The sequence below is a fragment of the Cherax quadricarinatus genome, chromosome 5 (assembly GCF_038502225.1).
Source record: "Cherax quadricarinatus isolate ZL_2023a chromosome 5, ASM3850222v1, whole genome shotgun sequence".
In the NCBI taxonomy this organism is placed as follows: Eukaryota; Metazoa; Arthropoda; class Malacostraca; order Decapoda; family Parastacidae; genus Cherax; species Cherax quadricarinatus.
Genome location: NC_091296.1, coordinates 55,628,860 through 55,656,584, shown reverse-complemented (window position 1 = coordinate 55,656,584; position 27,725 = coordinate 55,628,860). Strand labels below are relative to the sequence as shown.

The 27,725-nt window shown below is 42.3% G+C and overlaps 1 protein-coding gene across 2 annotated transcripts in view; it reads left to right on the top strand.

The window, feature by feature from the left end:
* Nucleotides 1–511: 511 nt before the first annotated feature.
* Nucleotides 512–27,725, top strand: part of LOC128685029 (uncharacterized) — a 191,121-nt gene continuing 163,907 nt past the window's right edge. For both annotated transcript variants that reach the window (XM_070102229.1, XM_070102208.1), the window contains exon 1: nucleotides 512–1,609. The gene's annotated coding sequence lies outside the window, so the exon portion shown is untranslated. The remainder of the gene's footprint in view (nucleotides 1,610–27,725) is intronic.

The window sequence follows — 27,725 nt, the reverse complement described above, 5'->3', positions numbered from 1 at the left end:
AACAGCCTGGGCAGGGCTTCGGGAGTAGAAAAATTATGTAAACTTATCAAAGGTATGTCAAGGGTACAGGGTAAACTGGGAAGACAATCTTCAAGCGTGGTCAACTAGGAAGACTGTAATCAAGTGGGATAAACTGGGAAGACTGTCTTCAGATGGGTTGCAATATCCATTTATATTATTATAATCAAAACTAAGCGCTAAACCTACAAGGGTATATTTACAAACAATGAGCATAAGGCACATATTCAACACGCTTTAATGGACAGAAAGGGACAATTAATAGTAAAAAATAAACATATTTCTTCTAGTGAACCCATCAAGGAATATGGACTAATGCTGGTCGGGGACTGTACTCAAAGAAATTAATCCTGTTCTTCCTTTCCATTTATCGAACCTAATTGCCTCCCATTTCGCAAGCATTGTGTGACCCCTACGGCCTCAGCTCTTCCCCCTGAAGATAATAATATTCTTCTTAGTGAGGCTGGTGCAGGTGTGTGGAGGGACAGGCTAGACGTCCTCCCATACAACCTTCACTTTCATCCTCCATTTCACCTGAAGTTGTAACGTTTTCTTAGTTCCCATTCTACCCAAAATTTGTGTTTACGTGCTGATATACGAAACGTGAAAGCTAACGTTGCTGAAAATAAGTCACCCCTATGCGAATTGAAGGAAAATGTAGATCAATAGTGAGGGAGGCGGCTGTGTGGTGAGCGTAGTGAGGCCAGGACGGTGGGATATGAAAGAGACGAAGAAATATGAGAGGAACGAAGGAACATGAGTGTGGCGCAGCAGCGGCGGCGGGTACGGTGGTGGCGGCGATCATCGTGACCGGTAAAATCCAGTTGAGACTTGGGGCTGGAGGTTGTGTGGAAAGCTTGGCCAAGCCTGTCTCACGTGCACACACCTCACACACCAGCCGTGCACACACAACCACCTCCACTATTCTACCCTACACTCGTACTTAATTGCTATTACATTTTTACCTCACCTGAATGACTTTATTATTAAAGATAATTAGTCGGCATGATTTCTAAGGACCTACAAATAAGTGCGCATTTCACAGAAATGCCGTTATCGCCATCGAATTTTGTCTCGATAAATCTTTATCAACAGTGTTAAATACATATATATTCATGGTTCAATACAGTTTGTGTTCAGACTGGTTGGGAACCCCAGCAACTATAAAATTTAAGCTAGCTCATCCATACGGCAACATTGACTAATTACAAAAGTTCGTAGATGAATGGTATTAAATTAATCACACTCAATTTGCGATTTTTAGTGTAAACGTAAATATTGATTCATGCACTAGAGTCTGCAATACCCAGTCTATAACTACAGAAATACAAATGAATAAAATGGTAAATGGAATCATGGGAGTTGGCACTAGTGTGTCTGGCTCAGTATGTGATGAGCTGTGAGGTGGTGTGCAGGCTCCAGTTTTCCTTAGGGTTTCTCGTTCTGTTTCTCTCCCTCTGTAAGAGAACCAGAATACGGCTCGACGTAAAGGATCTACCCAATAAACAGTGGAAAGTGTGTCCCTTAGAAGGCTTACAGACCCATAATTAAGGCCTCTGCAAGAGTAGATCCGTCTGGGTGTTGGAACACGGTGAGTTTTGGCGTATTCCGCCTCACACGTCTGCAGTTGTCCTAATATTTCTTATTTTTCCTTAAAGAACTGAGGCTCTATTGACGCAGCCACCTGTAAGCACTATGCCTGTTTGCCTAGGTTAGTTTTAATTAACCAGGGGAAACCATAGTTACACTAGCTAGAAAATACAGTGGAGATCAGCAGAATTGAGTGCAGTTCTATGGCTTGGTTGTGCTAATAATAATAATAATAATGTAGTACTCATAATATAATTATTAATATATTATTATTATTACTATTATTATTATTATATTATTATTATTATTATTATTATTATTATTATTATTATATTTTGCTTTACTGCCGCGATGTTCATTCACGTATGGTAAATTAATTGATGGTTGGCTCAGAAGTAAACTTGCTGTATTAGTACGAGTTTGAAGGGACCTCATAGCATATAGTTTATTTTGCTGCCAGATGGTGCTGTAATATATGAAACCAGGTAAAATTTTCCTAAGCTATGGTTTAATCATTCGTAGACTGATAACTTAATGTTCTTAAACTGATAGTTAAACTATTGTTTCCTTCAGTAAAAGTGTCGTGATGTGAGGAAAGGGGGCGTGATCTGAGGACCCCTTGATGCTAGTGAATGGTTTTTGATTCTAGGAATTGGACTTCCCCTCCCCTTCCTTGAATCGAACCCATTCCTCAGGTTGTGCCCCTTGTGGGTTTATGCTTCCCACTAAATATAATAATAATAATAATTATGAATTAGAGCTATTCTCCCCAGATAATAGATATTGCTAGAGCTAGCTACCCTCGCCTTGGATCAAACCAGATTCAGTCTCCCCAGGCACTTCATAACCTCCACTGGTTTAGTGAGTTCTTATTTGCAAATAAGCTCATAAACCGGTGGCTTGGTCTTAAAAACGAGATAATTTTAGCAGAACAACGTACCAAAGAGATGAGATGAACGCTATACGTATGTTAGAGGGAATGTAAAAGTGACTGCCATATAGTGTAGTGTAGGGAGGGGCGTTGTACAGATGTGGGTGGTAGGGCCACTTGGCGTTTTCGTAACCCATATACATACTGCTTCTCCAAGATTGTAGTAACATATAGGCAATGAACCTTCGGCATTCTATTGTTTTTCCCGCCCTCTATCCGTTCACCATTTCTCAATAATAACTTTGCACATGAGCACATGATTGTTTTTATGTTCATATTTAGTTTGTTTTTATGTTCATATTTAGTTTATAGATCACTTTACAAGTTTACAAATTGCTTGTACATTACATAGTGATATATATATATATATATATATATATATATATATATATATATATATATATATATATATTTGTGTGTGTGTGTGTGTGTGTGTGTGTGTGTGTGTGTGTGTGTGTGTGCGTGTGTGTATAATAGACATTGGCCTCTACTCCAGAACAACATATATTAGAGCCAGCAAATAAACCTCCCTAAATTCCACCACTACAACATTTGTCTTTGCAAATATACAGGGTCTAAAGCCGTCAAAAAACAACAAAATACCTTACATCAATGGACTGCTCACGGAGTCAAATGCAATGTTTGCAGTATTCACAGAGACCCACATAAAGGATCATTATGACAACGAAATATGGATCCCAGGTTATAACCTATTCCGATGCAACAGACTAAACAGGCAACAAAGGGTGTGGGTGGGGTTGGCCTGTATGTCACCGAGTCGCTCATTTGCACAGAACTACTAAACACCTCAAATGATGTAGTTAAAGTTTTGGCAGTAAAGATTGAAAACCAAAACCTTGTCATTGGGGTAGTATACAAGCCTGCAGATGCAACTTCTCAGCAGTTCCAGGAGCAGCTTGAGAAAATTGACCACTCTCTGGAAAATCTTTCAACTCCTGCCCCAAACATCTTTTTTTTTTTTTACTACTAGGAGATTTCAACTTAAGACACCTAATGTGGACGAGTATTGCAAACGATGTTTTAACAGAGATCACCCCGGGAGGCAGCTCAGATGAAAATTCACACACGAACTATTAAATATTTGCACCAAATTCACCTTCAGTCAGCAAATAGTAGAGCCTACAAGACTACAAAATACGCTGGACCTCATCACTAACAATGACGATCTGATACGTAATATAACTGTATCAAAGACAGTACACTCAGATCACAACATAGAGGTACAGACATGTATGCACAGGGCTCCAGACCAGCAAAATGTGAGAAGTCATGAAGGTCTCTTCACGAAATTCAATTTCAGTAACAAAAACATACAATGGGATCAAGCAGACCATGTCCTAAATGAAACAAGCTGAGAAGATATCCTAAACTAAAAGCCATAAATGAAATCGAAAGAAACCCAAAGTATTTCTTTTCTTATGCCAAATCAAAGTCGAGAACAACATCCAGTATTGGGCCCCTACTTAAACAAGATGGGTCCTACACAGATGGCAGCAAGGAAATGAGTGAGCTACTCAAGTCCCAATATGACTCAGTTTTTAGCAAGCTGCTAACCAGACTGAGAGTCGAAGATCAAAATGAATTTTTTATGAGCCACAGAATTTGGTTAACATTAGCCTATCTGTTGTTACCTTGATGCCAAATGACTTCGAACAGGTGATAAATGACATGCCCATGCACTCTGCCCCAGGGCCAGACTCGTGGAACTCCGTGTTCATCAAGAACTGCAGGAAGCCCCTATCATGAGCTTTTACCATCCTATGGAGAGGGAGCATGGACACGGGGGTCATCCCACAGTTACTAAAAACAACAGACATAGCCCCAAAGGGGGCAGTAAAGCAATAGCAAAGAACTACAGACCGATAGCACTAACATCCCATATAAAAATCTTTGAAAGGGTCCTAAGAAGCAAGATCGCCACCCATCTAGATACCTGGAGTTTACCTGGAGAGAGTTCCGGGGGTCAACGCCCCCGCGGCCCGGTCTGTGACCAGGCCTCCTGGTGGATCAGAGCCTGATCAACCAGGCTGTTGCTGCTGGTTGCACGCAAACCAACGTACGAGCCACAGCCCGGCTGGTCAGGAACCGACTTTAGGTGCTTGTCCAGTGCCAGCTTGAAGACTGCCAGGGGTCTGTTGGTAATCCCCCTTATGTATGCTGGGAGGCAGTTGAACAGTCTCGGGCCCCTGACACTTATTGTATGGTCTCTTAACGTGCTAGTGACACCCCTGCTTTTCATTGGGGGGATGTTGCATCGTCTGCCAAGTCTTTTGCTTTCGTAGTGAGTGATTTTCGTGTGCAAGTTCGGTACTAGTCCCTCTAGGATTTTCCAGGTGTATATAATCATGTATCCCTCCCGCCTGCGTTCCAGGGAATACAGTTTTAGGAACCTCAAGCGCTCCCAGTAATTGAAGTGTTTTATCTCCGTTATGCGCGCCGTGAAGGTTCTCTGTACATTTTCTAGGTCAGCAATTTCACCTGCCTTGAAAGGTGCTGTTAGTGTGCAGCAATATTCCCAGATAGAACAAGTGACCTGAAGAGTATCATCATGGGTTTGGCCTCCCTAGTTTTGAAGGTTCTCATTATCCATCCTGTCATTTTTCTAGCAGATGCGATTGATACAATGTTATGGTCCTTGAAGGTGAGATCCTCCGACATGATCACTCCCAGGTCTTTGACGTTGGTGTTTCGCTCTATTTTGTGGCCAGAATTTGTTTTGTACTCTGATGAAGATTTAATTTCCTCTTGTTTACCATATCTGAGTAATTGAAATTTCTCATCGTTGAACTTCATATTGTTTTCTGCAGCCCACTGAAAGATTCGGTTGATGTCCGCCTGGAGCCTTGCAGTGTCTGCAATGGAAGACACTCATGCAGATTCGGGTGTCATCTGCAAAGGAAGACACGGTGCTGTGGCTGACATCCTTGTCTATGTCGGATATGAGGATGAGGAACAAGATGGGAGCGAGTACTGTGCCTTGTGGAACAGCTTTTCACCGTAGCTGCCTCGGACTTTACTCTGTTGACGACTACTCTCTGTGTTCTGTTAGTGAGGAAATTATAGATCCATTGACCGACTTTTCCTGTTATTCCTTTAGCACGCATTTTGTGCGCTATTACGTCATGGTCACACTTGTCGAAGGCTTTTGCAAAGTCTGTATATATTACATCTGCATCAATTACACAACCAAGGGCAACTTGGGTTTGGAGCAGGTCGCTCCTGTCTGTCTCAACTACAGGATCACTACGACAAGGTCCTAGATGCACTAGAAGACAAAATGAATGCAGGTGTAATATATACAGACTTTGCAAAAGCCTTCGACAAGTGTGACCATGGCGTAATAGTGCACAAAATGCGTACTAAAGGAATAACAGGAAAAATTGGTAGATAGATCTATAATTTCCTCACAAACAGAACACAAAGAGTAGTAGTCAACAGAGTAAAGTCTGAGGCGGCTACGGTGAAAAGCTCTGTTCCACAAGGCACAGTACTCGCTCCCATCTTGTTTCTCATCCTCATATCTGACATAGACAAGAATGTCAGCCACAGCACCATGTCTTCCTTTGCAGATGACACCCGAATCTGCATGACAGTGTCTTCCATTGCAGACACTGCAAGGTCTATACAACAAGGGTATACAACAAATTCTAACCATACAATAGATCGGAAAAGTAATGTGAAGGACCTGGGAGTGATGTCAAAGGATCTCACCTTCAAAGACCACAACTGTGTATCTACCTCATCCTCTAGGAAAGTGATAGGATGGATAGAGAGAACCTTCAAAACTAGGGACGCCAGGCCCATAATGATTCTCTTCAAATCGCTTGTCCTCTCTAGGCTGGAATACTGCTGTACACTAACGGCCCCCTTCAAGGCTGGCGACATTGCAGACCTGGAGAGTGTACAAAGAACTTTCACGGCACACATAAGTACGATAAGACACCTAAACTACTGGGAACGGTTGAAGATCCTTGATCTGTATTCCCTCGAACGCAGGCGAGAGAGATCCATGATGATACACTTGGAAGGTCCTGGAGGGATTGGTACCAAACCTGCACACGAAAATCACTCCCTATGAAAGCAAAAATCTCGGCAGGAAATGCAACATTTCTTCGATGAAAAGCAGGGGCGCCACGAGTACACTGAGAGACAACACAATAAGTGTCCGGGGCCCAATACTGTTCAGTTGCCTCCCAGCATACATAAGGGGGATTACCAATAGACGCCTGACTGTCTTCAAGAAGGCACTGGACAGGCACCTAAAGTCAGTACCTGACCAACCGGGCTGTGGTTTGTACACCAGCAGTAACAGCCTGGTTGATCAGACTCTGATCCACCATGAGGCCTGGTCTCAGACCGGGCCGCAGGGGCGCTGACCCCCGAAACCCTCTCCAGGTAACTAGATTATATATATATATATATATATATATATATATATATATATATATATATATATATATATATATATATATATATATATATATATATATATAAAATGTCGTGCCGAATTGGTATAACTTGCGATTTTGACTTAAATAGCAACGCTCTTCTTGCCGAATAAGGCAAGCGAAAATTTGTGTATGCAATAATTTCGCAAAAATCATTCTGAATCTAACGAAAAAAATATATTTCATTGCGCTTGTTTATCATTAAATTGTTGTAAACTTATCTAAAATATATTTAGTTGGATTAGGCCAAATTAAATTGCGCTTGTTATAATAAGGTTAGGTAAATTTTCTAAGGTTCTTTTGGTACAGAATTGTTAATTTTTACATTAACATAAATGAAAAAAATATATTTTTAAACGTATAAGAGAAAATTTTTAACGAGTTCTTGCTAATTGACCAATTTTACCTATTCGGCGCACGCACGCACGCACGCACGCACGCACGCACGCACGCACGCACGCACGCGCGCGCGCACACACACACACACACACACACACACACACACACACACACACACACACACACACACACACATACACACACACATACACACACATACACACACATACATACACACACACACACATACACACACACACACATACACACACACACACAAACACACACACACACACACACACACACACACACACACACACACACACACACACACACACACACACACACACACACACACACAGTGTGTGTGCCACTAACAATCTTCAACTGGGCAACTACCTGAGGTGTGGAAGACGGCATATGTAGTTGCAATTTTTAAGAAAGGTGATAGACATGAGGCATTAAACTACAGACCAGTGTCATTGACATGTATAGTAGGCAAAATCATGGAGGAGAGTAGTGGAGCACCTAGAAAGAAACAAGCTTATACACGACAACCAGCACGGTTTCAGGGAAGGGAAATCCTGTGTCGCAAACCTATTGGAGTGTTATGACAAGGTAACAGAAGTAAGAAAAGAGAGAGAGAGAGGAATGAGTAGATTGCACTTTCTTGGACTGCAAAAAGGCTTTCGACACAGTTTCACACAAGAGATTAGTGCAAAAGCTAGAGGATCAGGCACGCATAACAGGAAAGGAACTGCAATGGATCGGAGAATACCTGACAGGGAGGCAACTGCAAGTCATGTTTCTTCATAACACCAGCGAGCCTTACGTTATTTCATTCTCCTGCATGTTCGTGACTCACGCAGAAACAAGCAAAAGTGTGTGTGTGTGTGTGGGTGTACCAGCATGGTTTTAGAGCAGGACGATCATGCCTGTCACAGCTGCTGAACCACTATGACAGAATTACGGAGGCGTTGGAAGGCAGATGTGATGTACACAAATTTTACAAAGGCGTTTGACAAATGCGATCATGGAGTGATAGTGCACAAAATGAGGGCCATAGGCATTACAGGAAAGGCAAGCAGGTGGATTTTCTGGTTCCTAACACACAAAACACAAAAAGTAGTAGTAAACAGAGCAAAATCCAGCATCAGGGAGGTAAAAAGATCAATTCCCCAAGACACTGTCCTGGCACCTCTGCTGTTTCTCATCCTCCTAGCAGACAGATAAAAGCACCCGTCTGAGTTTTGTATCATCATTTGCAGAGGATGACACTAAAATAAGCATGAAAGTCACTACGGTAGAAGACACTGAAAACTTACAGGGGATGGATTGTGAAGGACCTGCCTAGTAAGGGCCAACAGGCCTACTGCAGTGTTCCTCCTTTCTTATGTTCTTATATAAGCAGCATTTTCCAGTGGGCAGTGGAGAACATGACGTTCAATGGTGATAAGTTCCAGCTGCTTAGGTATGGAAAGAATTAAGAACTCAAAAAAACACTGTGTATAAAACTCAAGAGGGTCACCAAAGCAACACGTGAAAGACTTGGGAATAATTATGTCAGCTGGCCTTTCTTTCAAAGAACATAAGACAAAGATGACGGGGTGGGTATTGAGAACTTTCAAAACAAGGGAAATAATGCTAATGGTGACACTTCAAATCGCTAGTGCTCCCTCATTTGGATATTGCTGTGTTGAGGGCCCTGTTCAAGGTAGGAGAAATATCAGAGCTTGAATACAAAGATCGCTTAGGGCCTACACATAACCAGTAAAGCATTTTAATTCCTGGAAACGCCTTAAAGTCTTGAACATGTACTCACTGGAAGAGAGGAGAGATACATGATAATATATAGTACCTGGAAAGTACTCGAGGGCCTGGTCCCAAATCTGCACGCTGCTATAACAACATGCTGGAGCGAGAGATATGGAAGTGCTAAATAAATAAACCCACTGAAAAGTAGGGGTGTGGTGGGTACAGTAAGGGAACACTATATTAATATTCGTGGCCCCAGATTATTCAACATCTTACCAGAAGATATCAGAAACACAGCTGGAACAAGTGTAGAAGTCTTCAAGAGAAAACTGGACAAATATCTTCACCAGGTGCCAGATCAGTCAGACTGTGATGGATATGTGGGCCAGCGGGCCTCCAGCAGCAACAGTCTAGTTGACCAGAGAAGCACCAGACGAGCCTGGCCCATTCCCGGGCTCCGGGAGTAGTAAGACTCGAAACTCATCAAAGGTATAATATACTTTTGTTTATTTCTGCGAGGTACAATACTACGACTGAAACAGTACACAAATAACCCGCACTTAGGAGACTAAGTGCGTGTTATTTGTGTGTACTCACCTAGTTGTGGTTGCAGGGGTCGAGTCACAGCTTCTGGCCCCGCCTCTACACTGGTCACTACTAGGTCACTTCCTGCTCCATGAGCTTTATCATACCTCTTCTTAAAGCTGTGTATGAATCCTGCCTCCACTACATTACTTCCCAGACTATTCCACTTTCTGACAACTCTGTGGCTGAAGAAATACTTCCCAGCATCCCTGTGATTCATCTGAGTCTTCAACTTCCAGTTGTGACCCATTGTTGCTGTGTCCCATCTCTGGAAATACCTGTCTCTGTCCACCTTGCCAATTCTTCTCAGTATTTTATGTCATCATATCTTCCCTATCCTGTCCTCCAGTGTCGTAGGACATGCCCCGTAGCTCCGGGACTAGTACTCACCTATTTGTGGTTGCAGGGGTCGAGTCCTAGCTCCTGGCCCCGCCTCTTCACCGGTTGCTACTAGGCCCTCTCTCTCCCCGCTCCATGAGCTTTATCAAACCTCGTCTTAAAACTGTGTATGGTTCCTGCCTCCACTACGTCATTTTCTAGGCTATTCCACTGTCTTACAACTCTATGACTGAAGAAATACTTCCTACTATCTCTCTGACTCATTTGTGTCTTCAACTTCCAATTGTTGTCCCCTCCCTGGAACATCCTGTCTTTGTCCACCTTGTCTATTCCACGCAGTATTTTATATGTCGTTATCATGTCTCCCCTGACCCTCCTGTCCTCCAGTGTCGTCAGGCCGATTTCCCTTAATCTTTCTTCATAGGACATTCCCCTTAGCTCTGGAACTAACCTTGTCGCAAACCTTTGTACTTTCTCTAGTTTCTTGACGTGCTTTATCAAGTGCGGGTTACAAACAGGTGCTGCATACTCCAGTATGGGCCTGACATACACGGTGTACAGTGCCTTGAATGATTCCTTACTAAGGTATCGGAATGCTGTTCTCAGGTTTGCCAGGCGCCCATATGCTGCAGCAGTTATCTGATTGATGTGTGCTTCCGGAGACATGCTCGGTGTTATACTCACCCCAAGATCTTTCTCCTTGAGTGAGGTTTGCAGTCTTTGGCCACCTAGCCTATACTCTGTCTGTGGTCTTCTGTGCCCTTCCCCTATCTTCATGACTTTGCATTTGGCAGGATTAAATTCGAGAAGCCATTTGCTGGACCAGGTGTCCAGTCTGTCCAGGTCTCTTTGAAGTCCTGCCTGGTCCTCATCAGATTTAATTCTCCTCATTAACTTCACATCATCTGCAAACAGGGACACTTCTGAGTCTAACCCTTCCGTCATGTCGTTCACATATACCAAAAATAGCACTGGTCCTAGGACCGACCCCTGTGGGACCCCGCTCGTCACAGGTGCCCACTGTGATACATCATTACGTACCATGACTCGTTGTTGCCTCCCTGTCAGGTATTCTCTGATCCATTGCAGTGCCCTTCCTGTTATATGCGCCTGATGCTCTAGCTTCTGCACTAATCTCTTGTGAGGAACTGTGTCAAAGGCCTTCTTGCAGTCCAAGAAGATGCAATCAACCCACCCCTCTCTCTCTTGTCTTACTTCTGTTATTTTATCATAAAACTCCAGAAGGTTTGTGACACAGGATTTGCCTTCCGTGAATCCGTGCTGGTTGGCATTTATACTCCTGTTCCGTTCCAGGTGCTCCACCACTCTCCTCCTGATAATCTTCTCCATAATTTTGCATACTATACACGTCAATGACACAGGTCTATAGTTTAGTGCCTCTTTTCTGTCTCCTTTTTTAAAAATGGGAACTACATTTGCCGTCTTCCATACCTCAGGTAGTTGCCCAGTTTCCAGGGATGTGTTGAAGATTGTGGTAAGTGGCACGCACAACATATCTGCTCACTCTCTAAGGACCCATGGGGAGATGTTGTCCGGTCCCATTGCCTTTGAGGTATCGATGTCCCTTAGCAGTTTCTTCACCTCCTCCTCATCTGTATGTATGTCGTCCAACACTTGTTGGTGTATTCCTTGCTGGTGTCCCCATCTGGTCTGTCCCCCCAGAGTCCTTCCTGTCTCTACTGTAAATACTTCCTTAAATCTCGTGTTGAGCTCCTCACATACCTCTTGATCGTTTCTTGTGAGTTCTCCACCTTCTTTTCTCAGCCTTATCACCTGGTCCTTGACTGTTGACTTCCTCCTAATGTGGCTATACAGCAGTTTCGGGTCAGATTTGACTTTCGATGCTATGTCGTTTTCATACTGTCGCTGGGCCTCCCTCCTTATCTGTGCATACTCGTTTCTGGCTCTTCTACTAATCTCCTTGTTTTCCTGGGTCCTATGCCTCCTGTACCTTTTCCATTCTCTGTTGCACTTAGTTTTTGCCTCCCTACACCTTCGGGTAAACCAAGGACTCGTTTTGGTCTTCCTATTATTTCTGTTTCCCTTGGGAACAAAACTTTCCTCTGCCTCCTTGCACTTTGTTGCCACATATTCCATCATCTCGTTTACTGATTTTCCTACCATTTCTCTGTCCCACTGAACCTCCTGCAGGAAGTTTCTCATACCTGTGTAGTCCCCCCTTTTATAGTTTGGCCTGTCCCCTTCAGCTCCTGTTACCTTCTCCACTTGTAACTCTACTATATAGTCAAAACTCAGAACCACATGATCGCTAGCTCCAAGGGGCCTCTCGTAAGTGATATCCTCAATGTCTGAACTGCTCAGGGTGAACACAAGATCCAGTCTTGCTGGCTCATCCTCCCCTCTCTCTCTGGTTGTGTCCCTGACATGTTGATGCATGAGGTTTTCAAGTACCACATCCATCATCTTGGCTCTCCATGTTTCGGGACCCCCATGTGGCTCCTGGTTTTCCCAGTCGATCTCCCTGTGGTTGAAATCGCCCATTACCAGTAACTTTGCTCTGCTCGAGTGAGCTCTTCTTGCCACCTCAGCCAGTGTGTCCACCATCACCCTGTTGTTTTCTTCGTACTCCTCTCTTGGCCTCCTGCAGTTCTGTGGTGGGTTATACATCACTCCAATGACTACTTTATGTGTGTGTGTGTGTGTGTGTGTGTGTGTGTGTGTGTGTGTGTGTGTGTGTGTGCGTGTGTGTGTGCGTGTGTGTGTGTGTGTATAATAGTATTTTAGGCTCAGTTAGGGTTTCGGTAACATCGGTAGACAGCAACCATCAAGGGAGTCACTGCCGTCTTGTCAAATTTAAGTGAAATGGAAAACCGTTATATATACATGTATATATATATATGTATATATATATATATATATATATATATATATATATATATATATATATATATATATATATATATATATATATATATATATATATATATTTTGCACTGGAGGATCGCTGATCTTTTCTTATTAGCTCTTGAACGTGTTAGATGACAGGTAAATGTAACAAACTTAACTTGAACATGGTTGAGATTTTGGCTTATCTCCTCCCTTTTTTCCAAGCACTGTGATGCAGATATTGAGTACCCTCAATCCCTTTCAGTCTTGGGCCTAAAGGGTGTAAGATACCGACATAAAGTATATTGTTCGTAAACACAAAATATATTTTCTTTATTTTGGTTCTTCGTCGAGAAAATGTTTATAGTGAAAATGTACTTAGAATTATGTAAATATTTCTAATAAGAGGACTGAATTTCAGTTACATTGATGATAAAGGCTAAAGTGTCATTTGAAAACAGGTGAATTTGTAAATGAAGTGATAAGCCTATAGAGGAAGGTGCCAGAAGTCGCCAGAAACTTACCACAGGTCAGCTGTTTTTAATAATCTTCCTGGCCTGCTAGTGTACACTCGCATATAATCTAGTGATACCAGTGAATAGCAGAATACAGTGTTGTAGTAGCAACTAACCAGTATTATAATGGTACTTAGTGGAGTGGAGTGACTTTCATTAGTTTCTTTTCTTGAAATACGAGACGTTACTGTGAATTTCATATAACCTGTAGTTACCAGCGGTCGCAATATACACAACGAGAAGCAATTATTACTACAGAAAAAGCGTCCTTCCTCCAAAATTTGCACCAGTCAACTATAGTGATAATATAGCATTTATTGTGGTGGAGACGAAAAAAAAAAAAAAAATAGAAAAGCCAGATACAGCGATTGATAAACAAGGAGGTGACCGTTCGTCATTGTAGGAGCTGCCAGATATCACCGGCTCTTCAATACGCAAGTTATACTTTTGTATCAGTCAAATCACATATTACTCGGGTAGATAATTTCCAGTAGATCCTTCATGTGTTAGCTCAAATCACCGACCAGTATGTTTTAAATAAGTGACCCACTGATCAGAGCAGATCGACTGGTCCGGACCCTTGACTGGTCCGAACCCTTGACTGGTCCGAACCCGGGACTGGTTTCAAACAGTTTCGTTGGACAATAAAGCAGACTGTAAACGGATGGGGTTGTAGGCGCCCTTATAAACACAAACATTAAAAATCAGGAACGTGACGGTAAGCTGTCCAATATACAAAAAGAGTTAGAAACAAATACAAATAGCTAGAGCTTCATTTAAGGTTATTAATATAATATTCAAGAGGTTGCTAGTAGAATTGCAGTAAATCAACCATTCAAATCATTATGAAGCTGTGTGTAGTCTGTGGTCAGTCAAACAAACGGGCTTCCACATGGATAAATTGTCATTTTTGTGGAAATTGGTGTCACGCCCCTTGTGCAGATATCCCAGAACTAGCTACAAGCAGTATTAAAACAGAGAAGTGTTTCTGGGTATGCCCAAATGAGGAAAATCTGTGGACTAAAATCACAAGGGTATTAAAAGAGGACAACATCAAAGCTGCTTTCATAGAAAACCTGGAAGCTTTCTACAACAGATGGGAACATAAAAAGTCTGGGCTGAATGGTACTGCCCTTGATACTGGCCATGTAGTCACAAACTGTAAGGCTGGAGGTGATGTCCTGGGAGACAGTAATAGTAAAGCTGGAGGTGCTGTCCTGGGAGACAGTAATGGTGAAGCTGGAGGTGCTGTCCTGGGAGACAGAAATGGTGAAGCTGGAGATACTGTCCTGGGAGACAGTAATGGTGAAGCTGGAGATTTTGTCCAGGTAGTCGGGAATTATACGCAGGAAGGAATACATATAAATGACCTCATAGGGGACAGGAGCCATAGTAGGGAAACAAGTGTAGTCAAAGATAAGATAAAACCAATATTGCAAACTAGAAATACCACAGGAAATAGCAAACAAGAGGACTCCAATAGCAATAGTGAGGATAAATTACCAAAAACAACTGGTGGGAGCTCCATTGTTGGTGCTAGGGAGGATAGAAGTAAGACAGGGAAACATGCACCAACAGGGAATACAGTCACAGAAACCCAAGGCAAGCGGAAACCAAGCCTGTGCACATACTATGCACTTGGTATCTGCTGGCATGGGAAATCTGGAAAAACAGATGGGACGTGCAACTATGACCACCCTAGAAAATGCCATGCCCATATGACAACAGGAAAATGCAAACTCCCTTCCTGTAAGCTTTTTCACCCTGAAATGTGTACCTCTTCAGTACAGGAAAGACTGTGCTATAACTTAAATTGCCAGGCATACCATCTAAAGGGGACAAAAAGATACAAAACATCCAGGCCATGGGAAAACCTGGGTAGCCACAGCCACTCAAGAGGGAGAGGTTTTTTAGTGCCAGGAAGGAAAAAAAACTGGCAGGAAATGGCAGAAATCGTACACCAAATCCAGTCATTCCTGGAGTGGAACCACAGTCGATGGCCTCCACTCCAAACCAACAGATACAGATACTAATGCCGGAAAAAAAATCCCCCCCCAGTACCAACAATACCACCAGTCCGATAACATTCTTCTTTGCAAATATACAGGGTCTAAAGCCAGCAACAAACAACAAAATACCTTTCATCCGTGGACTGCTTGCAGAGGCAAAGGCAATGTTCGCGGCTTTCACTGAGACCCACATAAAGGATCACTTGGACAATGAAATATGGATCCCAGGTTACAACCTATACAGATGTGACAGAGTGAACAGGCAAAAGGGGGGGGGGGTTGGCCTGTATATTGCAGAGTCACTTGTTTGCACAGAACTGCTTAATGCCTCAAATGACGTAGTGGAAGTTTTAGCAGTAAAGGTCGAGAACCAAAACCTAGTCATTGTGGTAGTCTACAAGCCTCCGGATGCAACATCCCAGCAATTCCAGGAACAGCTGTTAAAAATTGACCACTGTCTGGAAAATCTTCCAGCTCCTGCAACCAACATCTTGCTCCTGGGGGATTTCAACTTAAGGCACCTAAAATGGAGGAATATAGCAAATAATATTGTTGCAGTAATAACACCAGGAGGCAGCTCTGATGAAAACTCACACTCACACGAGCTTTTAAATCTCTGCACATAATTCAATTTAAACCAGCAAATAATAGAGCCTACTAGACTGGAGAATACACTAGACCTCATATTCACTAACAATGATGATCTGATAAGAAATGTCACCATATCAAAAACAATATACTCAGATCACAACATAATTGAGGTTCAGACATGTATGCGAGGAGCCCCAGACCGACAAAATGAGACTAGTCACGAGGGAGCATTCACCAAATTCAACTTCAATAACAAAAACATAAAGTGGGACCAAGTAAACCAAGTCCTAACCGATATAAGCTGGGAAGATATACTAAGCAACACAGACCCAAACTTATGCCTAGAACAGATTAACTCGGTGGCACTCGATGTATGCACAAGGCTTATTCCTCTAAGAAAAAGGAGGAGTAGATGTAAAATAGAAAGAGACAGGCGCTCCCTTTACAGGCGACGGAAAAGAATAACAGAGCGGCTAAAAGAGGTCAATATATCTGAAATGCGCAGGGAGACACTGGTCAGAGAAATAGCAAGCATCGAACTTAAGCTAAAAGAATCCTTTAGGAGTCAGGAATCGCGGGAAGAACTAAAAGCTATAAATGAAATCGAAAGAAACCCAAAGTATTTCTTCTATGCCAAATCAAAATCGAGAATAACGCCCAGTATTGGGCCCCTACTTAAACAAGATGGGTCCTACACAGATGACAGCAAGGAAATGAGTGAGCTACTCAAGTCCCAATATGACTCAGTTTTTAGCAAGCCGCTAACCAGACTGAGAGTCGAAGATCAAAATGAATTTTTTATGAGAGAGCCACAAAATTTGATTAACACAAGCCTATCTGATGTTATCCTGACGCCAAATGACTTCGAACAGGCGATAAATGACATGCCCATGCACTCTGCCCCAGGGCCAGACTCATGGAACTCTGTGTTCATCAAGAACTGCAAGAAGCCCCTATCACGAGCCTTTTCCATCCTATGGAGAGGGAGCATGGACACGGGGGTCGTCCCTCAGTTACTAAAAACAACAGACATAGCCCCACTCCACAAAGGGGGCAGTAAAGCAACAGCAAAGAACTACAGACCAATAGCACTAACATCCCATATCATAAAAATCTTTGAAAGGGTCCTAAGAAGCAAGATCACCACCCATCTAGAAACCCATCAGTTACACAACCCAGGGCAACATGGGTTTAGAACAGGTCGCTCCTGTCTGTCTCAACTATTGGATCACTACGACAAGGTCCTAAATGCACTAGAAGACAAAAAGAATGCAGATGTAATATATACAGACTTTGCAAAAGCCTTCGACAAGTGTGACCATGGCGTAATAGCGCACAAAATGCGCGCTAAAGGAATAACAGGAAAAGTCGGTCGATGGATCTATAATTTCCTCACTAACAGAACACAGAGAGTAGTCGTCAACAAAGTAAAGTCCGAGGCAGCTACGGTGAAAAGCTCTGTTCCACAAGGCACAGTACTAGCTCCCATCTTGTTCCTCATCCTCATATCCGACATAGACAAGGATGTCAGCCACAGCACCGTGTCTTCCTTTGCAGATGACACCCGAATCTGCATGACAGTGTCTTCCATTGCAGACACTGCAAGGCTCCAGGCGGACATCAACCAAATCTTTCAGTGGGCTGCAGAAAACAATATGAAGTTCAACGATGAGAAATTTCAATTACTCAGATATGGTAAACATGAGAAAATTAAATCTTCATCAGAGTACAAAACAAATTCTGGCCACAAAATAGAGCGAAACACCAACGTCAAAGACCTGGGAGTGATTATGTCGGAGGATCTCACCTTCAAGGACAATAACATTGTATCAATCACATCTGCTAGAAAAATGACAGGATGGATAATGAGAACCTTCAAAACTAGGGAGGCCAAGCCCATGATGACACTCTTCAGGTCACTTGTTCTATCTAGGCTGGAATATTGCTGCACTCTAACAGCACCTTTCAAGGCAGGTGAAATTGCCGACCTAGAAAATGTACAGAGAACTTTCACGGCGCGCATAACGGAGATAAAACACCTCAATTACTGGGAGCGCTTGAGGTTTCTAAACCTGTATTCCCTGGAACGCAGGAGGGAGAGATACATGATTATATACACCTGGAAAATCCTAGAGGGACTAGTACCGAACTTGCACACGAAAATCACTCACTACGAAAGCAAAAGACTTGGCAGACGATGCACCATCCCCCCAATGAAAAGCAGGGGTGTCACTAGCACGTTAAGAGACCATACAATAAGTGTCAGGGGCCCGAGACTGTTCAACTGCCTCCCAGCACACATAAGGGGGATTACCAACAGACCCCTGGCAGTCTTCAAGCTGGCACTGGACAAGCACCTAAAGTCAGTTCCTGATCAGCCGGGCTGTGGCTCGTACGTTGGTTTGCGTGCAGCCAGCAGCAACAGCCTGGTTGATCAGGCGCTGATCCACCAGGAGGCCTGGTCACAGACCGGGCCGCGGGGGCGTTGACCCCCGAAACTCTCTCCAGGTAAACTCCAGGTAAACATGGATTGACGTAAGAGTGGATATAGTGATGCGACAGGTAAAACTCTGCTGCTTTAAGACATTTTCCTTCGAAATACTGTCTTGTTTGCAAGGTCAGGAAAAGGATCATTATGAGAACGGCGAGACAGACCCCGGGGTGGTGGTGGTGGTGGTGGTGGTGGTGATGGTATTTTATTCGTTGAAGGTGTCGCCACCATGTCCTCCATTCACAACATATGTTCTAACAAAAAACATCTCTGCCAGGGGGCATGACAGGACAGAAGTCATTTTATATGCTGTTTGGTCTTTATTTGGGATACCTTGTGCTGAGCACCTTGAAGTAACTAACCAAGGTCCTTTAAAGACGTGCTGATTGATAGTTTTGAAGGGATCTTCCCCCCCCCCCACAAACAAAAGCAACTCGCTTTTTTAGAACTTTAAACACGTCCGGTAATGCAGAATGTACGACGTGTTTAACACTGAATTTAATGTGTATGCTACCTTGGACCCTTGTAGGGAAGGTGGAGGGCTCTTGATCTCAGATATTAATCATAGGATCAGATTTAATTTAATTGCCTTCCATTTACCAGGCAGTGTATGATCCCTACGGGTTTAATGCTTCCCAACATACACACGAAATTTCGAAAGCGCGTGGAAGCTCACGATTTTTTCACAGTGTTATCTTGTTATTTTTTAATTACATTACCTAACAGAATACTCCATTCTACTGAATGCACAGCAATACAGTAAATGACCATATGACCTGTCTTTGTAAAACTCATTTGTGCTAAATTGTTATCTGTTTACAATAATGTTTTTACCACTGAATATATCATTGCTTAGTTAATCTTAAGTTAATTTTAAGCCTGCCCATAATGCTCTGCATACAAGGGGCTTTGGCCTGCTGCACTTTAATAACTGCATTCCTTTGTACTTCCCTGTATCATGTTCAAATAAATAAATAAACAAATAAATAAATAAAAGAGTACTTTAGAGAACATGGCCTTCGCGGCTTGATTGACTACTTGACCGGTCATGCTTTTGACATGCGCGTATTAGCCTAACTGATCATGGACAGATTGCAGGAATTTAAGTTCACTTAAAGGCACTAAGGAGTCTACTGGTAAGTTCCCTGTATTTGAAAGGCGTTGAAAAGTGTCAGTACCTTTCACGCTTATCAGATTGCCATCGCATTTCCACTCAACATTTCGCTTGTGGTATTTTGTACCATCTACACATTCCTCCTGTGTTTTTATTCTCGCCTGCGGTCCACGGAGTACAACTTGCGCTAAATTTGTAGGGGTTATACAACACCTCGGTAGTGGGAGGTAATCAAGTTTGATCCGATTGGGGGTGGGGGAAACCGCAGTTCCCTGGATTAGGAGTACTTTACCAACATCAAGGTGTCCCCATCCCTTGTAAAGAGACGTATGACTAACTGCCGGCTGTGGATGTTCTCTGCATATTCTCCATGTTTACAGTTTCACACACGTTCGTGTGAGCTGGCTGCAACTTGCCTTGTCTTGTTTTCAGTTTCATTAGTATTAAGAAAGGTACTGTTATGTAGACGAGCATCTAACTTTTTTTGTTTTATCGATACGTCATCGAATTTACAGCTCATTGCAAATCCCAGCCCTATTATAAGTTATACTTACTATAAGTTATACTTATTTTGAGTTATACTTATTGTAAGTTATACTTATTATAAGTTGTTATAGGGGTGGGATGCCACTCACAGTCCGCTACCATAACACCTGGGTACCTGTTTACTGAGGTGAACAGGGGCAACTGATGCATGGAAGTACATACGCCCATCGTCAAAACTAGTAATTAACTTTAACAGGTATGTAAATAGACACGTATACTGGTGTTAAGACATGAAGGAGAATTTTTGCCTGCCTAGGGCATTTCATTCTAGTACTGAGAACAAGAGACAGGTAGTATATACTGTATAGTGGCGAAGGGCAGGGTGCGCTGAATCTAGGCAAAAAAAAAAAGTAACTGGAAAAAGTCACAGAATTTGAAACCTAACTTAATTTAATCAAACTTAAAATAACCTTGCTAGCCTCATGTCGCGAAGCCTAACTTTAAGTAACCCAGCTTTTGCTAACTTCACCTCAATTTTTATGTGAAACAATCTTCCTCTGATTTTATCACCTCAGTGATGGTCGTCCTGCTGGAATAAAATGCTTTCGGATATGATGAAACTCCCAGTGGGTTGAGTTATGGTGTTTCAGGTAGAGACGAGTTATAACCATAAACAGCGTCTTCCATATTTGCCTTACCACGATTCCGGGGGTCGCTGCCCCCTACGGCCCGGTTCCAGACCAGTCCTCCTGTTTGGGTTTCGATCCACCAGGTTGTTGGTTGGTGCAGGCCGCACACAAGCAATCCATCGTTTGCACCACAGTTTGGCTGATCAGGAACTGGCTTGAGGAACTTATCAAGTTCCCTCTTGAAAGACAGCCAGATGTTTGTTGGTAATTCCCCTTATGAACAAAGGGAGGGCGTTGAAAAGTCGAGGTCCTCTTACGCTTATTGAGTGCTCTTTTAGTGTACTCTTCGGGCCCTTCTTTTTATTGGAGGTATTCTGCACCGTTGGTTAGATTTCCTGATGATTAGTTTGCCGTTACCTAAGTCCATGAAGTGCCCTCAGGTGTTGTAATTGATACCTCAAGCACTGTTCAGATGATCCCTCTAGCATGCTTAATGGTGTTTAATTGATAAGATGCATGAGACTTCTCGGACATATACTTTGTCGCATGCCTCACATGAAATGATGTACATCCTGTCATTAGTGGCTTGATGGTGTCTGCTTTTTTGTTGTGCAAGACAGGTATACAATACCAACAAGATGAAAGTTAAGACACTTGTGCAACATCTGGTTATCTTTATTGTAGACGTTTCGCCATCCATTGGCTTTATCAATACAGATTCTAGGACATAATTAGAAAACAGAACTATAACAAAAGATGAGGTAATCAGTCCCTCGGCCTTGGAGTTGGTATTGAGAGCACCGTGGTTGTAGAGATTCTGAAGCACAGGCAAGGAGACTGGCGCTTATATAGGCGTCAGTGAATATGGACGTGTACAGACGAGGGCATAGTCACTGGTATTGATAAAGCCACTGGATGACGAAACGTCTATAATCAAGATAACCAGATGTTGCACAAGTGCTTATTTGTTGCTATTAGATCTAAAAATAGGAAAGTTGTCTTCCAGCACTATTTATAGCTACAAGGTGGTAGCTGCAAAATGCTCACAACAACGATGAACCTATTCTGTGAGACAGGTTAGGTATAGGTTTACCTGAAGTTTACCCGGAGAGGGTTTCGGGGACCATTGTTAAATTAATCTAATGCCATTTACACCAATTTTCTTATTAAAAGAATTTCAATAGATATGTGTATTCAGTAAAACCACGATAACATCAATAATACGTTAATCCCTAAAACAGAGTTTAGGGTAAAACTGTATATATAAACACTGTGAGACATTTCAGTGTACATACCTCTGGTCATTACTGAGATCAGCCATTACTATGTTAACATGCCCCTCAAGGAAGGTTCCTTGATGTTGGTGAGGGGCTCTTGATTTAGGGAATTGGATCTGTGCTCCAGTTCCCCGAATTAAGCCTGAATGCCTTCCACATCCCCCCCAGGCGCTGTATAATCCTCCGGGTTTAGCGCTTCCCCTTGATTATAATAATAATAATATGTTAACATGAAGGATAAGTTGATAGGGGTTATATAAATTCGATGTGGATAGGTGTTGTGTGTGTTAGAGAATCGTCCAGAAAATGCTGGTTGCAGTGTGAACAATGCAGTATCTATGAAGTGATTCTGAAAAACTGGATTGTCAGACTTGGAAGTGCACACTGCTTTCGAGGTATGGTGGGAATGTTCATTTCGGCGCGAGCGATGTTTAGTGTTTTCCTGAGTCAACGTGCTTCTTTGGAAAACTGCACACATAAGAACATAAGAACATAAGAACGAAGGAACACTGCAGAAGGCCTACTGGCCCATGCGAGGCAGGTCCAAGTCCCTACCGGCTTAAGCCAATGCACCCAACCTAGTCAGGTCAGGTCACATTGACTTAAGGGAGGAACACGGCAACCGACCTGTTAGCACAAGCTATCAGGTCCAACTCACACCCACCCACATCTACTCATGTATTTATCCAACCTATTTTTAAAGCTACACAACGTTCTGGCCTCTATAACGGTACTTGGGAGTTTGTTCCACTCATCCACAACTCTATTACCAAACCAGTACTTTCCTATATCCCTCCTGAATCTGAATTTTTCCAACTTAAAACCATTGCTGCGAGTCCTGTCTAGGCTAGACATTTTCAGCACACTATTTACATCCCCTTTATTTATTCCTGTCTTCCACTTATAAACCTCAATCATATCCCCCCTAATTCTACGTCTTTCTAGAGAGTGCAGTTAGCAGTGCATTCCCACGTAAGCGCCATAGCCTGCCTGATTAGGGACAGTTTGCAGACGCTCATTTTCCATCTGGAAGTCAGGGGTTTCTTGCTAATTCCTCTTATAAATAAATATATGTTGAAAGTCTTTGACCCAGTAATTATGCTTATTAAGGTTTGCGGATGAATTTAAAGAATACAATATTGGTGTTCGGAATTTTACTTGTTTATGGAGCGAAGAGTAATGAATATATACATGGTATCCATACTAGTGAGGTTTTGTTTCCCAGGCACCAAGTCCATTTAGTTTAAGTTAGTTTAAAATCTTTATTATGCAACCCCTGCCCGTTATGTGGGCGGTTCACACCAAGTTCAAGTGTTTAATATTTAATATGCTTAGCAAAAAATAATGCTGCTGTGAATAGCGTCTGGACTGCCAGCCTGGCGCGAATTCCGCGTTTGAGCTCATATCACCTACCTCTGTGTTCATACTTTATGGCTTCCAACTTTTTTTCTGTATAAGATGTACTGTATGAACCTTGTGAGTTTAGCGCTTAGTTATGATTATGTAATATATAAGACGTACTGTTTCTTTCTATGTAAGTAAAAGACACAAACAATATAGAAACTTGATTAATAGTTGAAGTTTCGCCTCGACAGTAAGTTTTTATCAAGATTTAATGTTTGCGTAGTGCTCAAGCTAAACCTGTTAATAACTTTACATACTGCTTGTGTGTCATTTACTTACATTGTATCAGTATTTTGTACTGCATGTACTAAACCTTTCTATATGCCAGTTAATCAGCACTTGGTTATGATTATAATAATAACTACATATATGCTATATGCCAGTTAGTATCCTCTCTTAATTCTCTTGTTGAAACTCAAGCACTCCACTAGTTTTTGTACTATTTTTTCGTCGACACTTCATTAGAACAATCATGTGCTGCTGTTTATTATTTTACCCAGTGGTTACGTTTAATATCATGGTGATTCGTAAATGTTATTTATTCGTGGTGCTAGTAAAGATGATTTTTATTTTGTAGAACAGTTTCGGTTGTGTTATTGTGCGTGTCAGTCTGATGCTCCTCTGTTATTGTAACCAACTGGTGTAAATACAACGGACTGAACTGTGTGTGTCTGGAATCATTGTACGACTCCTCAGCCATATTACAATCACTGGTGTTCATGCAAGTGTACCATAGTTGTAGCAGTAACCAGTGTTGCCACCCCAGATGTCCATACAGTCATAACAGTTGTACAGTACAAGGCAAATATATTTAAATATTTGCAAATAAAAGTAAAAAGGTTTAACAAATGAGACAAATGTGAACAGTACCTTCTTATCATGTGACTATTATTATGTTCATGAGGAAGCGATGAACTCTTAGGAGTTATACATTATTATTATTATTATAATCAAGGGGGAAGCGCTAAACCCGGAGGATTATACAGCGCCTGGGGGGGGGATGTGGAAGGCATTCAGGCTTAATTCGGGGAACTGGAGCACGATTAGGAGTTATACAATACCTGAGGAATGGGAGGTAATCAGCTCAAGGAAAGGGTGGATAGATGTTTCCTACGATCAAAAGCCCTTCGCCGATATTAAAGCATCCCCGTGAAAACGGAGGTCTACTGTGGTGCTCTTCGATCCTTATATTTTTTGTGTAAAAAAAAGTCATGTGGATTCGTATCCAGATCAGCCAGATTGCGTTTTTGTTATGGTACAATGAAGAAGTCTTCTCGGAAAATACCTTGTTTAAATTGCACTGCAGAAATACAGTGGGAATGAAGTTACTTATTGGAATTAATGTCTTAAAATAAGGTACATGTGGGTGTTGGATGTACCCACAGTTATATTAATACTATCTTTGGCAGACCCCAGGAATCCATCTTGCTTGTGTTGCATGTTAGTTTGACAGGTTTTATACACCCATAAACCCATCCTATGAGGGCTAGTCAAAAGAGTACAGAGGTACATAATGGTTCTAAGGTTTGGATCATAATATTGTTAGCTAAGAAAATTACAGCAGTATTGATTTGTTGACAAGTGTATTAGATTGGCACGAAATTGATGGATGGAAACTGCTGATTTTATTCTTGCGAGATCTGGCATTTATTTAATGACGCCAGCGGACCTATACATAAAGCTTGTTCATTAAGTATGGTAGTTTGTATGTGTATGGTTGGCTACCAGTCATTTTGTGCTAAAGTAATATTACAGGTAAAATAAGTATGAAAAATATTCTAGTTAAACAATGGAAAGTTCTGACAGGGTGGAGTGGAATTATTGACCAGCACTATTATCACTTGTGGTAGGAGTGGTGAGAAAAAAAAAAAGTTGCTCTTGCTTGACTTATCTGTGCATTTGTAAGTTTGTTAGGTTTAAGGCTTATCCACAACATGAGGGTCATCGAGGCCGCAATTCACCTACCTGTTGAAGGATTCTTGGATCATCTACCCCCCCCCCCTTCGTGACCTGGTCCTAGACCAAAACTTCCCGGCGGGGTGGTAACATTTCGACGTGTTTCCTTACACCTGTTGTCATGTTCACCTAGCAGCAAATAGGTACCTGGGTGTTAATCGACTGGTGTGGGTCGCATCCTGGGGGACAAGATTGAAGACCCCAATGGAAATAAGACAGACAATCCTCGATGACACACTGACTTTCTTGGGTTAACCTGGGTGGCTAACCCTCTGGGGTTAAAAATCCGAAGAAAATCTTATCTTATAATTATATCTTCGCGTATTTGTTGCACCTCTGCTTTTCATTGGGTGTATTTTGCAAACCTCTGTTCTTTCCGCTCTCCAAAGGGATAATTTCAGTGTGCAAATTTGGACTCAGACCCTCTAGCTTTTCTTTCAAACTGAATTCGCTCGAGGGAATAGTTTAAGGAATTTTGGGCGTTTTCAGTAACCTAGGTATTTGGATTTTTATGTACACATATTTGGATTCTTATGCACAGTTTTTCGTATGTTTTCTAGATATGCGGTTTATTAATTTGGCTGTAAAATGAAGTTCGCATAGGAAAGCGGCAACGGAAGCCTAGAGCTCAAAAACCCATAAAATTTAAAATTATACTTGATGTCAAGGACTACCTTTGATATACATTTGATGAGTTTCGAGAGTTACTACTCTCGGAGCCCGGCCATGGGCCACGCTCGTCTGGTGCTTCCCTGGTCAACCAGGCTGTTGCTGCTGGAGGCCTGCTGCCCCAAATATTTGTCACAGTCTGGTTCATCTGGCACCTGGTGAAGATACTTGTCCAGTTTCCTGTTGAAGATTTCTACACTTGTTCCAGCCGTGTTTCTGATATTTTCTGATAAGATGTTGAATAATATGGGGCCACGAATGTTGATGCAATGTTCCCTTTTGTGCCCACCGTACCCCTACTCATTTTGAACATTAAGTATATCATACGAGACATCAGAGCCAATAGTGGGTATAAGTTAGGTAAGATTTGTCAGGACACAGGACGCAAGCGGTTAGTCATCGTTTGAATACAGACCCACGTCAAGTGATTTTTTTTTTTATTGACGTATAACAATGTAACATACTGTTCAAGCTCTTATATATTCTCCATAGCAAAGTTGCTGAAATTTACTGGTCACTTATTAAAGATGTTTTAATCTTTAAAATATAGATTAAACTCTGCATATTACTAATTTTTTTTTTTTATTAAAAAAATTATGTATGTATCTAACACACACATACACACACATGTGGTCCAGTAACTGGCTTCTCGAATTCAATCCAGCCAAATGCAAAGTCATGAAGATTGGGGAGGGGCAAAGAAGACCGCAGACAGAGTATAGGCTAGGTGGACAAAGACTACAGACCTCACTCAGGGAGAAAGACCTTGGGGTGACCATAACACCGAGCACATCACCGGAGGCACACATCAACCAAATAACCGCTGCAGCATACGGGCGCCTGGCAAACCTGAGAATAGCGTTCCGATACCTTAATAAGGAATCGTTCAAGACACTGTACACTGTGTATGTTAGGCCCATACTGGAGTATGCAGCACCAGTCTGGAACCCACACCTGGTCAAGCACGTCAAGAAGTTAGAGAAAGTACAAAGGTTTGCAACAAGGCTAGTCCCAGAGCTCAAGGAAATGTCGTACGAGGAAAGGTTAAGGGAAATCGGACTGACGACACTGGAGGACAGAAGGGTCAGGGGAGACATGATAACGACATACAAGATACTGCAGGGAATAGACAAGGTGGACAGAGGATGTTCCAGAGAGGGGACACAGGGACAAGGGGTCACAACTGGAAGCTGAAGACTCAGACGAGTCACAGGGACGTTAGGAAGCATTTCTTCAGTCATAGAGTTGTCAGCAAGTGGAATAGCCTAGCAAGTGAAGTAGTGGAGGCAGGAACCATACATAGTTTTAAGAAGAGGTATGACAAAGCTCAGGAAGCAGAGAGAGAGAGGACCCAGTAGCGATCAGTGAAGAGGAGGGGCCAGGAGCTGAGTCTCGACCCCTGCAACCACAATTAGGTGAGTACAATTAAGTGAGGTGAGTACACACACACACATGCACACTACCACACACACACACACACACACACACACACACACACACACACACACACACACACACACACACATACAACAGGCCTAGTGTCTAATCGACATGTGCCTAGGACAAAATGGTAACTAACACACACATCATGTGCCTAGGACAAAATGGTAACTAACACACACACACACACACAGGTATGATAAAGCAGAGGTATGATAAAGCTCACGGTTCAGGGAGAGTGACCTAGTAG